Raw genomic sequence first — 16314 nt, 5'->3', positions numbered from 1 at the left:
TACTAAAAATTACTGTAGGTGCTTTCATATCTGTTGTGGATTGTTTCTCTTGGCTCTCTGTTCCATCCCCATACTTTTTATATGGATAAAACATCTACCACAAGACAGATATGTTAAGCAGAGGTTTTTTATTAGAAAATGCAATTGGGTTCTTGAACTGTGTTGTTTTTGCAGCTCTGATAAGGAAAAACACCCGCAGTGTGGTGAGAATGTGGGAAAGGCTTCATCATCTGCTATTTCTCACTCCTTTGCTGCATTTAAATTATGTAAGAGTCTGCTTCCACCTTAGTCTAGTGCACCCTGCTTAGCACCCTGCATGACTCTGCAGTTAATTTTTGCAGCTACTGTAATTCCCTCTTAAAATTTTTTTGGCAGCTCACCCTGCTGAAAAAGGTATATTTGGGAATTGCCTTTCCTGCAGTTTCACAATATCTGTGATTATCCAATTTAAGCCTGAGGATCATACTTAAATTTAATTTCCATACCTGATTACTAGCTCCTGTCTGCACTTCCATTTCTTGTGAGTTCTTCATGAAGCAGCAAATTTTGGATACAAAATTCTGAAAAGACATCACTGAATAGCTAAACTCAAATCAACACAAGCACTGAGTGAACACTGGACATGAACATTCACACAAAGTCTCATAAGGTAAAAATTTCTCATACAGTTCAGTCTCTTCTTCTGGAAGAAATTTGAATCTTGGAGTCAAATTTTCTAGATAATTTTTCTGGTAAATAATGTCAGGATAAACTTTATCAAATAAGAGATTGTGACACATTATGTGTACAGAAGCATATGCTACTTTCCTCATTCAGAAGACAAAGAAACTGTCTAAAATAACCCAAATGAAATCAAACAGAGAGTTTCCCAAAGTTCACGTTAAAAAGGAATGAATTTTAGAATATGTGAATTGCACATCCTCCTTTTCGGGTGATTGCCACAAGGTATTAATACATATTTTGACATTTCCAGTTAGATACTCAACACAATTCTCAAGAAAAAGTTTGAATGTTGAAGATTTTTGCAGTATGGGAAGACTGTGAGGCAGCTGCTCTTGTGCTACTCCAGACTGGTTTGTCCTTTCCTAAAAGATTGCTGGGATTGCTATTGCAAGTTTTCAACAGCATGCTATATTTACTGTCCTGGTAGTTGAGACAACTTCACAACAGAAGATTGGTAATTTTTTTGTCCTGATTTTTAATTTACAAAGACTTTCTAGTCCTGCTGAAATGCAGCAAAAGACTTTTATTGCTTTAAGATCATAACAATTAATTATTATTGTCTTCTCTGGAAGTACCCAGCTCATGGTTCAAGACTAAAGTTAGTTGTGACCATTTCTCTTTGATTTGGAATCATGATGAGGTATAAGAAAAAGAGATCCTAAAAGAATAACCAGCTTCTTTATTTTTAACCCAAATCTTGCCTAAGATTCCATGTTCAAGCAGAAGGAAAGGAGCCATTTCTGGCAAAACCTTGCACCAGCTGTGAAGAGGAAAGAATTTACAATTAAGAATCATATACTCTTATCTTGAATGCTGCTGGGCACATCTTGCAATGTGCTAAGTACCTTCAGTTCCCATAGAAACTAACTGGGATCAAAGGACACCCAGCACCTCGCTGGCGCAGGCTGCTGGCTGCCCACCAGGCTGGATGGAAATGTGCAGGTGTGCTACACCACAAACTGCTTCCAGGAGAGCTGTAAGGTTTCTGTTACATAGACAAGACTGAGGACTTTTCAAGGACACAGTGGTTTAAAACTTTTGAAATCTGTAAGGCTGAAATTGAACCAGATGCATGTTCAACTCAAATGAAATGTTAAAGGAGCACTGCTGTTAGCATTATACCTTTGCTGCACCTATTAAAAGGAGCTCTCTCTTTTTGGAGAAGGTTGGTTTGTTGTTTTTTTTTTGCAGCAGCAGCAGTGTTTTACATACTGGCGACAAAGAGCACTGCACCAATCTGCAGAGCTATCAGAATCACAGGGAATGTTTCAACACTATGAAGCCAGCAACAATAGTAGTGGGATGCAGTCTTCATTCAATCCTCTCTAGCATGATTTCCTATATCATGCTGTTACAGAATAAACAGTATGGAGTTCAAAATCAAACAGAAAAATATCACCAGGATCTAATCCCTACTTAGGAAGTATAAGAAATTATTCTAGCAGCTTTGCCATATGAAGCAGAAGTACAGAAGTGCCAACAGAGAGTGGCTCACAGAGTCCAGCTATCCCTGTATTTATGCACACAGATTCACCCATTCTTGCTGTACTGTTTTACTTGTTCTTTGCTGTGGTGAAGTCATCCAGTCCATATTCATGCCCCTTAGTGAGTTTTTCGAATGTGATTTTCGAGGATGTTAAACACCAGTAACTCTTAGCCATTCCAGTAGAACTGTGGGCATTTTACAGCCCTGTGAGTGAGATTTTCTGATAATATCTAGGCAGCTACAGTGTAGAGGAACAGCTCAATAAGTCACTATATAAATGAGGACAAATAAGCTTCAGAATGGGAAATTCATTCTATGAATTTGATATTAAAATCAGTGAGAAATTTGATATTAATATCAGTGAAACTGATATTAAAATCAGTGAGAAAAATATACAATAGAATAAAACCAAACCAAAAAATAATAGAACAAAACAGTCCCCCAAAAAAACACCAACATCCACAACAAAACAATCCAAAAGGCAAGAAATAATCCCCAAAGTCCCACCAAAATAACTCCTCATCTCCATTCCTTCTCATTGAATACAAAGGTATCCAAGTGGTCAACAAAGCTGTAGGTGAGTATACTGGTTTTCTGAGAGTACATGAACCCCGCTTCACAGATGCCTGAGACAAGGTATCCAAAGCCAGCTGACACTTCACAGCACACACAGCCTTGTCTGCTATTGGTGGGACACATTTTGGTGACCTTTGGGTGTGTTCCTCAGCAGCAGCAGCTGCTGCCTCCTGGAAAAGCCACGGGATTCCCTGGGGGAGGCAGCTCCTGCATCCAGCGGGTGCCGCAGAGCCGCTGCCTCAGCAGCTGCTGCTCGCATGCAGGAAGGGTTTGCTCTTTGCAGGCACTCTGCCCTGCAGCAAAAGAAGGGAGCTGCTCTGTCCTAGGGAATATTTGCTCCATTTTCTCCCGCAGGAACCAAACCTCACTCAGTTCTGCAAATGGGAGGGACATGCTCTGCACGGGGCAGCCTGTCTCTTTGTGAGGCAAGGTTTTCCAGGTCTCACACACTTCTTGCTTTATTTTCCATGCTTTGAGTGCTGTTTGACTGCCTTGACAGACCTTAGACTGCTAGCAGGAGCACTCTGATTTTACATATAATACAGCCATGGAATAATTTAGGTTGAAAAGAACCCTCAGGGGTTACCTGTTCCAAGCCACTGTTTGAAGCGGAGCTAACTGGATCAGTTTTCTCAGGCCTGCATTTCACTGGGTGTTGAACATTTCCCAGGATGGTTCTTTCCACACAATCTCTTGGGGTCCACAATCTGAGCTCTTTCAAGGTAAAAATATTTTCCTTTAGTCTAACCAGAAAATAATGTGTCTTTGAGTCCTCCTAGCACGTGGTTGCAGAGAGCACCAAGGTCTCTCCTGAGCCTTCTCTTCTCCAGGGAGAACTGACCCAGCTCTTCTGCCTCTCCCTGAACACCGTGTGCTCTGTGCCTCTCCCTGGTCAGCCTGGTGGCCTCCACTGCACTCACTGCAGCATATCAATATCTTTGCACTGGAGAGCCTAAACCTAAATTCAGCACTCCAAGTAGAGAGGGGAAAGCTGACCTTCTTAGACCTTCCTGATCTTCCTGGATTTTTTATTTTGGTGTGTAATTGAAAGCGAAGTCACTCTTTTCTTTGCCAAAATAGTGTCTTTCATAGCTTCAAGACAATGATAAAGCAGAGATAGTTTTCACTTCCAGTGCTCATGTTGTTTTCAGCTTCAGCACCAGGGATTTCACACCTTAGTGGTAATCACAAAATCACAGAATGTGCTGAGTTGGAAGAAACCCACAAGGATCATTAAATCCAACTCCTGGCCCTGCGCAACACTATCCCCAAGAGTCACACCATGTGCTCAACAGATTTCTCTAATTCTTTCCTCTGCCTATGCTGTCACACATCCAACTTTGGCAGAGCTGAGATAGCTTCCCTTCATTCCTTTTATCTTATCCCCTTCCTTCTTGAGTATCCATAAATTGTTGGTTCCCTGAATCATGCAGCATCCCACCCTCAAAAATAAAATACAGTGGAATAGCTGTATTGTAAATCAAGGTTTTATGAGATTTTTCTTATTTTCTCATGTTGGGTTTCACAACTAAAATTCAATTTTAAACATGTTTCTGTGTTTTCCTTTGTTCTAAACTTGGGGACAGATTTCAACTTTTTACTGAAATAACCTTAAGCAAACTGCCTTTGTAATCATTGATGCCCTAACCCTCTGACAGCCTTCTATTAAACATCTTTTTCATTCTTCCTGACTGTCATCTCAGCCATCAAACAAGGACACACTTTATAAGTATGCATTTAATTTTTTTTTAAAAGCCTAGAAATCTATGAAAGTTTAGCAACATATTCATGATGAAATTTGTGGTTTGGTCCCAGGAACAAAGAATGGTCTCCTGTGTCACCTAATGAAGGAGGAGAGAAACAGCAGTGAGTCCCCAAAGAGAAGGAAGCTCATTATAATCCAAATGGCAACAAGAATAACTTTTCTAGGAGTTTTCCCTGCTCAAAATAGCCAAACAAAAAAATCACACAGAAAACAAATTAGTTTTACATAAACTGTGAGACTGTGATGAAATGGTTTTATTTATAGGGCAGATTACTCTGAATGTGTTTCCACTAATTCTACAATCAGGCTTTGTATTTATCCTCAACTCCCTAATAAGAAAAATCCTCCAAATCTGCTGTTTCACCTGCTGCTACTGTTTGTCTTTTCCCCTAAATGAGTAAGTTTCCAGGACTATTTTGAGAGCTCTCCTCCCCAATCTTTTCCATTTCAGATTATTTCAATGATGAGTCAAAGGGTCTTTTCTGAGTTCATTATTCCCAACTAAGAGTAGAATTTGCCTGGCAGAACTTGTGATTTTAGAGTAATTATTATAATTTTTGGGTAACATTTTATAATCAACTATTTAAATGATCTTCAGTTTCACTACCACCTTTGAATTTTCACTTGTTCTCATAGAACCATAGAATAGATTGGGTTGGAAGGCATGTTTAAACCAACCAACCCATTCTGCAATGAGCAGGGACATCTCCAACTAGATCAGATTACTCAGAGCCCAACAGGCCGGGAACGTTCTCAGAAATGGAGAATCTACCACCTCTCTGGGCTATCTGTTTCAATCTTTCATCACCTTCACTGCACAAAATTTCTTCCTTCTATCTCACCTGAATTTAACCTCTCTTAGTTTAAAGCCATTACCCTTGTCCTATGGTCAAAAATTGGATTTGTGTCCATTGATTCATAGTTCAAAAAGAAATTTATGAGAAAGTGGTGGTGGGAGACAAAGAAAAATCTTATTTATCAAAAGCAAAATGCAGCAATTCTTATCTAGTAACATAGTCTGTTTGGTCTGTTCTGAAGATTGTCACATATATGAAATATATGAACAAATTTACATGAGATACATTTCCTTACAGAAAAAAAAAGTAAAAAAAAAAAAGAAAAAAGGGGAGTGGAATGTAATTTCTAGTGCTAACAAGAGAGTGCAACTGTAAAATTCAGCTGGAGGTCATTCACACAGGAATTGATAGACCAGTTCAATACCCACGCAAGAGACAAAATTCAGTACAAGAAAGAGGTGAAAGAAAGGTCACAGCCAGCACTTGCAGAATAACCTGTCCAAAGGCAAGTTTCCTTTCCTATTCAGTACCATTGATTAAATCTGCAAAGCACAAATGTCTTTACTCCTTGTAAGATGTGCTTTTCTATTTCAATCGTGCATGGGGTCATTGCCAGTCTAAATGTAATAGCCATTCTGTTCAGCTCTTACCTCTGTAGTACACAGCAGCAACATTTATATTATTACTTCTGTGGTTTCTTCTTTTTTTTTTTTTGTTGGTTTTGGTTTTGGATTTTTTTTTTTTTTTTGAGAAAGGACAAAAAAGATACACTGAGTAAATTTTGTTTATTGCATGCTTTGTTTAAAGCAGTATTATTATGTCTGCTCTCACTAATTTTAAAGGGAAGACTAAAAATCATAGCTGATCATCTCCAAAATTTTCCTTTTTATTTTTATCTGAATGTGAATTCTTATCTGGATGTGAACTCTTTCATAATTTTCTTGAGAAGCAGCTATATTTACTTTCAGCTCTTCTGTCCTGTGAAGTAATTCACAGTTACTGGAGAGTAGTCATGGAATATCAATTTTCAAGTGTGATTACTTAAAAGGTAAAATTTGACAGTTTCATAGCTACAAATCTCACCTCCACAGCTGCTTTGCAGAGAAGTTGACCTGCATGTAATGCCAGATTTAAAAACAAAATTTCTATTGAGATTGAAAGCTAAGAATTTAGCCTCTGGAATGGGCAGCTGCCAAGTTTAACTCTTTACTGCAGCTGCTGTTAGAGCTAGAACAGGAAGAGAAAAGGGCACTAAAACACAGCCTGCCAAACTAATGAGAGATGGCAATAGCACAAATGGAGAAAAATATATCTGAGCTCTGGGTAAAACCCAAGAATTTCCAGTGCTTTACCCTACACAGCAGACTGTACAAATGGAGAAAATGCAAATGTTAATGGAATATGTGATGAAGCATTTAATGAAGATGTCAATCCTTTTTAAAAGTGAAATCTCTACCCCTTGCTTATTTACACATCCTTCTTTATTTATTTTTTTAAATTTGCATTTCTTTTCATAGTGTCAGTATTTTTTTATCTCTCCAAAACATACAGCATAGTTAAAATAAGACAGATAGATGCAAACACTAAATGACAACATGAAAAACATTATGAAACCATTATTTTTCTATTTTTTATGGCTTAGCTTCCTTTTGTATTTTCCATTTAGTTTATACACAATGGAACATTTTTCATACTTTAAAGATTTTATTGTTTACATAAAAGATCAAGTCAAATACTCATGAGATGAATGAAAATTCTCAGTTGAGGATTCTCATTTCATTGGAAGCATCAACTCAACATCTGCATCCATCACATGTTGTTCTTAAGGTCTTCTGAATCAAAGCAAGCTAATGGGGAACATCAAGATTAGGGGCAGCCTGGGCTACAGGGATCTTGTATTGGTGGAGTTTGCAGTTCTGATGGATATGACTCAAATAAGGTGTAAAGTTAGGCCCCTGGACTTAGGAAAACAAATTTCCAGCTTTTCAAAGGTCCCCTTGGAAACTGTCCTTGGGGACAAGTGAGTGGAACTGAGCTGGTAGACCTTTAAGAAAGTCTTCCATAGAGCAGAGCTAGCAATTCCCAGCAGAAAGAATTTGGGCGAGGAATGCAAGAGACCATCATGGCTGAGTGATGATGAGCATGACTGCTGGTCAAATGAAATGGGAAGAAACAAATGCACAGGCAGTGGAAACAAGGACAGGACCAGGGAAGAGTACATAGATGATATTCTGTTTTTTATTAATTTTATGAGGAAGGCCAAGGCAAAGCTGGAATTGAACCTGGCAAGGGACACAAAGAATAACAAAAAGGGATAGCTCAGATATGCTAACCAGAAAAGGAAGGTCAAAGACGGTGTACTCCCCCTTCCCAATAAATAATGCTGGAAAACTGACAATGGCAGCTGAGAGGAAGGGTGAGGCACTCAACAACTCTTTTGCCTTAGTCTTCAATGAGTCTTCTCTCCCCACAGCTCTTAAGTGGATGGTCAGAAGGATGGGGACTGGGGGAGCAAAGTGCCTCCCACTGTAAATAAAGATCAGGTTCATGATCACCTGAGGAACCTGAATGTACTTAAGTTTATGGAAGCAAATAAGATTCATCCCAGAATCCTGAAAGAATTGGCTGATGTAGTTGCCAAGACACTCTTCATGATATTTGAAAAGTCATGGTAGTCAGGTGAAGTCAGGTAACTGGAAAATGGGAATCAGTGTATCTATCTTTGAAAAAGGTAGAAAGGAAGACCCTAGAACATTCCAACCTGTCATCCTCACCTCTGTGCACAGGATGATCATGGAACAACCTCTCTGAGAAGATCTGCTAAGGCACATGGAGGACAGGGAGGTGATTCAAGACAGCCACCATGGCTTGAGCCAGGTCAAGTCCATCCTGACCAGCCCAGTGGGCTTCTATGATGGAGCAAGTACATGAATGGACAAGGGAAGGGCTACAGGGGTCATTTATCTGTCTCAGTCCTGATGGTCAATGATGTGTCCCCTGGGGCTCTGTATTGGGACCAGTGCTGCAGTGACTGAAGGATGTGGTCCATGCTTTGCAAGCCAAGCCAGTTTATTACAATAATCACCAGTATTTACAGCTCTCTAACGTCCGTACAAAATGTTCCACTTGGACCCCTTTGCCTCTGTTCCCTTAGCAACAAAATTTTTCTGTTATCAGGTCCTTGTTGCATTCTTTTGTGCCAGCAATGTCCTTGTCATATCTTCTCTCTCCAGAGCGGTCAGAGTGACCAGACATGATGTCTTCACTTTTGTTCTTGCCTCGAGTTTATCTCTCCCACAGCTTCCATTGGGCCAAGAGTTTGGTGGTGCTACCCAGCCCAGCTTCTGTCTGATCTTCCACACAGTGGTACTAAATATTTTCCTTAATGACACAAAGGCATGTAGTGCATGCTCACTATTTTGCAGATGACACCAAGCTGAGGGGTGGGGTGCCAGGATGCCATCTCCAGGGACATTAAAACTCGAGAATTGGTCCCATGAGAATCTCATAAAGTTTAACAACATCAAATGCCAAGTGCTGCACTGGGATCAGGGCAGTCCCAGGTATCACTCCAGGCTGGGAGACCAACAAACAGATCCAGAGCAGCTCCGCTGAGGAGGACTTGAGGGTGCTGGGGGGTGAGAGGCTGGACATGACCCAGCCATGTGCCCCTTGAAGTCCAGAAAGAAAAATGTGTCCAAGGATGCTTCCAAAGCAGTGTGGGCAGCAGGGGAGGGAGGGGATTCTGTCCCTCTGCTCTGCTCTGGTGAGACCCTACCTGCAGTGCTGCACCCAGCTCTGGGTGCCCAGCACAGGAAGGACATGGACCTGTTGGAGTGAGTCCAGATGAAGGCCACACATGTGATTAGAAGGATGGAGCTCCTCCACTATGAGGAAAGGCTAAGAAAAAATTGGGATTCTCAGCCTGGAGAAGAGAGTGATCTTAATACAGCCTTTCAAGGAGCTCACAAGAAAGATTGTAAAAGACTCTCAACAAGGGCTTCTAGTGACAGGACAAGGGGGGATGTTTTGAGGTGGAAGAGTATAGATTTACATTAGATAATAGAGATAAATATGAGAGTGATCAGACATTTTAAGAGGCTGTCCAGAGAAATTGTGAATGCCCCATTCCTGGGCAGGTTCAAAGCCAGGTTAGATGGGACTTTAAGCAACCCATTCTAGTGAAAATATTCCTCCTGTCCATGGCAGGGGAATTGCAACTGGATGATTTTTAAGGTGCCTTCCAACTCAAAGCACTCTATGATTCTATGTCCTCTGAAGACAACTGTCTGTCTCTGTAGGCTATACAATCAACCCAGATAGATAACTTACTCTTGGCCTCTAAATAAGTTGCCTAGTTAAGTGACACTGATTTACCTTTCTAATTCTGCTTCAAAGGACTTAAGCTCATTTTCAGTTCAAATAATTTTCAAAGCTCTTTTTATTTGGAGAGAATCTGACCCAACCCTCTGAATATTAGATCTTTTTAAACATAATTGTCTGTCATCTTTTTATTTGTAACTGCCACCTTATGAATTTTAAAAAACACACATTCTTCCTAGACTAATTAGTTTGAATAGCCTACTTAATTTCACTACAGCATCATGTTCCCTAGCAACCTATTCTAAGCCTGCCAAGCATGCTGCCTTACCAAAGACTATGTGGAGGAAATTAACTCAGCATCAGGGATGTTGCTCCAAGTTTTATCTCAAGCAATGTTCTGTCTTTCAAATGAATCTGCAAAAGGGTCTCACAACTCCTTAACTGTCTACATCAAAAGGTGTATTGCCACACAGTGTGCAATCAGACAGCATTCACTTGGGTAGGAATCACCTCTTGCTATAGAGCAATAGAAAGTGATAGAAATTGGTCTAGAAAGACCAGTTCCAGAGTATTTAATCATAATCAGTGTATCCTTGTATGCTTTTTGGAGAAATGAAAATATTTTGGTGTCACGCTCCATTGGTCTAACATCATGAAAAAGCATTTAATTACTGTCCAGGAAGGTACTTTTTCAGGAAACCTTGGGTGTGCCCATATTTCTCATTTAGTGCCCTGAAAGTAGAGCTGAGGTGTGATTTTGCCTGGTGCTTAATCTTGTGGTGGGGTTTTCCTCTCCTGATAAAACCACAGATGGACTCATGCTCAGAAGTACCATCAAGGCTTCCCATTTTCATCGGAACTGCAACCCCTTGTGAACAGTTCCCTTTCTCTGAGGACTGGAAAGAATTTCAGTGCTGGAAAAGACACGTCCACAACGCAGATACCAAAGTGTATCACAACAAACTGAAGCCCTCTCCTCTCATCCCTGTGCCCCACTGGTTAGTACAGGCACACATGCTGTGTTTGGGGATCTGATGAAATAGAGGAGAACGTCACCTATACCCAAATCAAAAACTAGAAACTGGAAATTACACTTTCCCTAATGCTTACACAGAAGTTTTGGAAGCTTTTGTCAATGTCATTCTCTCTGCTTTTCTTTGTAATTAAAAAAACCAAAAAAACAAAACAAAAAAAAAAAAAACCAAAAAACAACAAAAAAAAAAACCACAAACAAAAAAACCAAACCACCACAACAAACCAAAAACAAAAGAGATCCGAGATCCATAATTAAAGTGATAAATGAATATTAAGAGCAGCTCAACTCAACTGACATCTCACTTTAACGTTTACTGGAGGCATTCTACTTTTGTTCAGAAAACATGAAGAAAAAATAATTCTATTAAATATTTCTTTAGAAATACCCTTGTTCAGTGAAAGATGATTTCTCATGTCATAAAAACTGTTATTCTGCCCTTGCTTTCCTTTGTCTGGCATTAACAGGGAATAAAAGCACAACTCATTTCTAGACTGACTCACTGAGACAGGGAGAGCCTTGAGGTGTTGTTGATTCAGGATTCATCACCAGACAGGCAGCACAGGCTGTACCCACACCTACTCCAGAGGCTGCCCTTTTGGGGACTGCAGACAGGCACGGACTTCAGTGGGAGAACATGGGTAGCAGTTGATCCCAGTGTGTTGTACAAAGTGCTGATGGAAGCCCTTATGTGCTAGGCAAACAAATTCAGCCTATAGTTGGTTTGAGGAAAGGCTACAGTGTTCTAATTATATTCAAGTTTTAGTTTATTCTCAAAATATAAATTTATCCAGAAATTTTCATTGTTCCCTAGCCCTTTCCATCTCTCCCACAACAATCTCAATTCCCTTATTTTGTTCTCTCTGTTTTTACAAAATAAAACCCAGGACATTTGTACAATGTGAAACACTTGACTCCTCTCAGGCTGACTATTTAATAATAACTGAGAGAACTGTATTAACATCTTCTTCTGAAATCTAAAAAATCAGAGCTGCTTTATTCTTTCAGGACCATATTTTAAAAAAACCACCCCCCCCACAAAATCCCTGTTGCTTTGAAATATTTATTTCACTCCTTCTAATGCATTTCCCAGGCTTTATCCTGCATCAGATGGTACCAATTAATCTTTTGGGGTATATCTGACCCCACAGTATTGAAAAGCATCAGATTCAAGGCATACCAGTTTAAAGTCAAAGTATTAAACTATGGCAAGTAAATGGTATGGTAACTTAATTTTCAGGGGAAAAAAAAGCAAAAAATAAAGGCACTTCCATTTGCTACTGAGGACAGCAGAGTAATGCAGTGGAAGTAACATCCCATGAATCCAAACCCTATCTTGTCTTATTTAAACAAAATAGTTAAGCCATAACCTGATCCTGTTTCAGGGCTTTACTGAACCTCTCCACCTCTGAACTGTCAGTTCCTTTTCTCAACAGACATAACTTGGATGAAGGGGAACTGCTGGACAAAAGTCAGGAAAACACATAACAAAAAGTAGTGCTACAAGGACTGAATTGTAGGACCCTCCAGTACAGTGGGTCTAAAAGTTTTCCTTATTTTATATGCCAATTCAGGATTCTAAATATAAATCTAAGTCTAAATCTAAATTTAAATTTATTTATTTTTGTTGCAATAAGTGCCTCTGGGAATAAAACAATTGCCTTGCATTTTGCAATTGCTATCCCAGTGCCATTCCAAAAGCTATTCCAGTGCCATAGCAAACCCCAAGCATCTGGGATTTCCAAACCATAAGGTGGCTGTAAATGAAATAATTAATTTTGTGATGTAATTGTTATCTCAGGCATCAACAATGGCCCTTCCAGTAATTTGATTTAGTTTGTAGGATAGTCATTGCCATACAAATCAAACATGAATATTTCTGTCATGAGACTAATAGTTCAAAGATGATCTGGCTTTATGATTTAACAGATTATTTTCAATTTTATATTGAATATTTTTCATTTTATTGCTATTCCCCTAGCAAATTAAAGGTAGGGGAAGCAGAGCTAAACTGGACTAGTTGCATTTAAATTTTCCTTCCATTCTTGCAAAGCGTAATTAGCACCCAGAGTTTTAAATCTGACTTCTCCTTCTGTTCTCAGGAGGGTTTGATGGATGATAAACTTTTACAAATGTGGTTATTTTTACCAAATAGCATTTTAAAAATAAATTAAAGTAAAACATTATGCTTCATAATGACTTTTTGCTTCTTAAAAAACCCCAAAACACTGCAATAAATAGACTTGAAATAAATAGATGAAGAAAAAATAAACAGTGCAATAGATTTGAATAAATAGATGAAGATGGCACTAATTTCAATTTAATTTTAAACATTTTTATGTCCAACCAACTATAAACAATCTCAAATGATAGGAATGTTTTTGCCTCTGAAAATCTGTGTTTAACTGAAAATTAGTTTTCTGTGTAAGAGGTAATTTTTAGTTAGCCTTTGCTAACTTGCCATGCAATAACAATGGCTTTCCTGCTATCCTTCCCATGCCACCATGACACAGCTATTGGCCTTTTAGCTGCTGACCCAGATTTGGGCTTAGCCTGATGGACCAAACCTTGAAGCAGTTTACATAGACATTGCTCTATGTCTTACAATCTCAGTATACCAAATTAATTATTCTTCTGATGATTAATAATCTTTCTATATTTTCCTATATAGGTGGGATGTGTGATAGAAAGAGAGCCAAAACTGTACAGCAGAGGGAGTTTCTGAATGGGGTCTGTAGACTTCAAATCTCATTAGCTGTCAGACATCTGAAATAGCAACCAAACATTCAGCACTGCCTAATGAAATCACTCTGGAGCTGGGATGCCAAAGGATCATACAATTTTTCAGATACCTAATAGACTTTAATGCTAATTTGGGAAATAAAAGATTTCTGTAAATGTTAAGGGAGTTAAGCATCCTCATGTCATCAGAAATTTAAGTGATCTAAAAAGAAACATATTTATCTAAAAAATTCAAGTTAATTGTAAATTTGCATATTTTTAAAGATTGTCTTATTTCTTTGTTCATGTAATAAAAGGATGTCAGGTTTTTATATGTTTTTAATGCCTTAATATTGAAACAAATCTTACTGCAGAAGCCTTTCCTCTGGGACTTGAAGGCAGCACTAGGTTATGTGGCTTCCTGCCCAAGTGCACTTTCTAATGGATGGGAGGACACTTGGCCTTATATTATCTCTTGGGTCATTACCCTCAGATTTTACCTCCAATGGTGCTTATATGAGACTTTCCTTCGAAAATCACATCAACACATCAGCTTCTTGATAGGCTGCTCTCTGGTTTTCCAGTGAGAAATCACCTCATACCCCAGGAGTCTGAATCCTTTCAGAGAATTGCTGCAAATTTGGCACATGTACCTTCTTTCTGACAGGATAAATAATTCAACAGAATATTCTCTGCATTATGCATTCAAGAGAGTTCAAGTCATATTCATATCTATTATTCATTGGGTGCTATTTAACCAGCTCTATCATTGACTAACTTACATTCTGTCACTTACCTTAACATTCATTTCAGCACTTAATTTATTCCTTAATGGTTATCTCATAATTACATTAACTAAAGCTCTTATATGAAGCAATGATTGCAATGTTTTGCATCTTTGTTTTCCCTCCACCATCAATATATTTTAAAATGTTCTACAATTTTCTAGGCTGTGCAGGGGTCCTTAAAAGGCCAAAAATGACAGGAGAGTCATCAACATTTTCAACAGAGAGAAAATGCCTATAAAATTATAATTTCAACTAAGCACAATTTATTTACAAAATTAGATTTTAAAATTACACAAAAGTGATATTGAAAAAGGCAGCAACTAAATTTCATTATTTGATTTCTTCTTCCACATTTTGAGATGTAATTTTTCATGTTATAATAGCCTAGGTAAAAAGAGAGAAAAATAATTAAACTGCATTAAATTCCTTGAAAATTAAAGAACAACAGATGGAGTTTAATGGGAGTTATTTTATGAAACTTTACAAAGATAAGACAATCCTTGCTAGAAGCAACTGTTTACCAGATCATTACCAAAAATTTTTCAAAGGAAGGAATCCAGAATATTTAATCCTATTAACATTGAGAAACTGTTTCATGGAATAGTTCAAAACAGTCATCTGCGAAGGTCAAATTGTAGCTGCATTCTTCCCCTGATATTTTCAACAACACAGCTTTTGCCAAGAGTAGATTTGTGATACCTGTGGGCTGATACAAGTTTTTTTCGTGGCAAATACTGCATTAGTCTTAATCAGAAGTCAGACAAGAGTCTCCAGGTCTCACCCAAGAACCACTGAAGTTTTGGTACCTTGCCTTAGACCACAGCCCTGTCTGAGCACAACACTCCAGTGACATTCAGCAATTTTCAGTATGGAAAAGTGTCCTCCCCCTAATCACCAGACTCAGGACTTTGGCAATTAACTGTTCTGACTCAATGAACAGACAAAACCTCCTGAGAGGCAGTTCTTGCTATCTGACTTCTCTGGAGGATGAGTTACTCACCGAAGATGCCTCTCTCTTCCACAAACTACAGAGAAAATTTAGGTTGACAGCTTAAAAGACCTTATTTTAATTACCCACTCTTGCAGAGGACTGCATAGCACAAATTGAGCTCTGCTGTGTTTCTGCCCCAGTGACATCATGACTTCAGGAAATCTCTCATCTTAGTTAGGAAGAAAAGATGTCCTTTTTAAAATTCTTATTTTAGTGATATTCAATATTGTTGTTTAAATAATACATAGAATATTCAACCTTGGTGGGAATTCTAATGCCTACTAAATTTCAGCTTATAAAATTTGTCACATTAATCAGTTTATACAAGCACTTCACCTTTGGTCATACCAAAACCTCCCTGAGATAGTCTGATAACTCCTTTTTCAATGCCAATGTAGAAATTTTCAGAGCCTTACAAGGCCATCAGTGCTAGTCACTCTTTGTGAGTGCTAACTTGCAGCTACCTGAATCAGACAAATACATCTAAAGGGATAAAATACCCCATTAACTGACTGCAAAAACTGTAACCTTCAAACCTGTTAAAACAGCTCCTTAGTTGTTCAACTCAAGTATCGTTTTTATATATCCCCTTTTATATTATGCATGCATTTTTTCCCCTATTGGCTTATAATTTATTCAAAAATATGTTAAGCATTTTTTTATTATTATAAATAACTTTACAGAGCAGCTAAGTGGAAAAATCACACCTGCAGCTCAACTAACAAATAATTTTCCCCTTCTCATCACATTACTCTGAAAGAACGTTCATTTTTATTTACTTGCAGTGAATTTTGCTATTTGCTCAGAAGATAAAGTTGTCCTGCAACAGGAACTCTCTGTCACTTGGCTGAGCAAAGGGTTCAGAGAGAGGTGAGTAGTGAAGTTCAAACAGACATTATCTAGGAAGTTAAAAATTTGGTGGAACCCGTGGCATGAGAATTAGACTTTCCTTGCAGTAAAAATTACAGCTATAGTATGTACTAAACTATTAATTCTTATAGTTAAAATAGTGAGGCTTCCAAAAAAAATAGTTATATCAAGAATTTAGGAGACAAGAATGTTACCTGTGATGACATCTGATGGTTCTGTGAAATGTAGCAGGCAAGTACCA

Source organism: Passer domesticus, chromosome 3 (genome assembly GCF_036417665.1).
Source record: "Passer domesticus isolate bPasDom1 chromosome 3, bPasDom1.hap1, whole genome shotgun sequence".
Lineage (NCBI taxonomy): Eukaryota > Metazoa > Chordata > Aves > Passeriformes > Passeridae > Passer > Passer domesticus.
The sequence above is the reverse complement of the archived record's forward strand: the minus strand, read 5'-3'. Positions refer to the sequence as shown.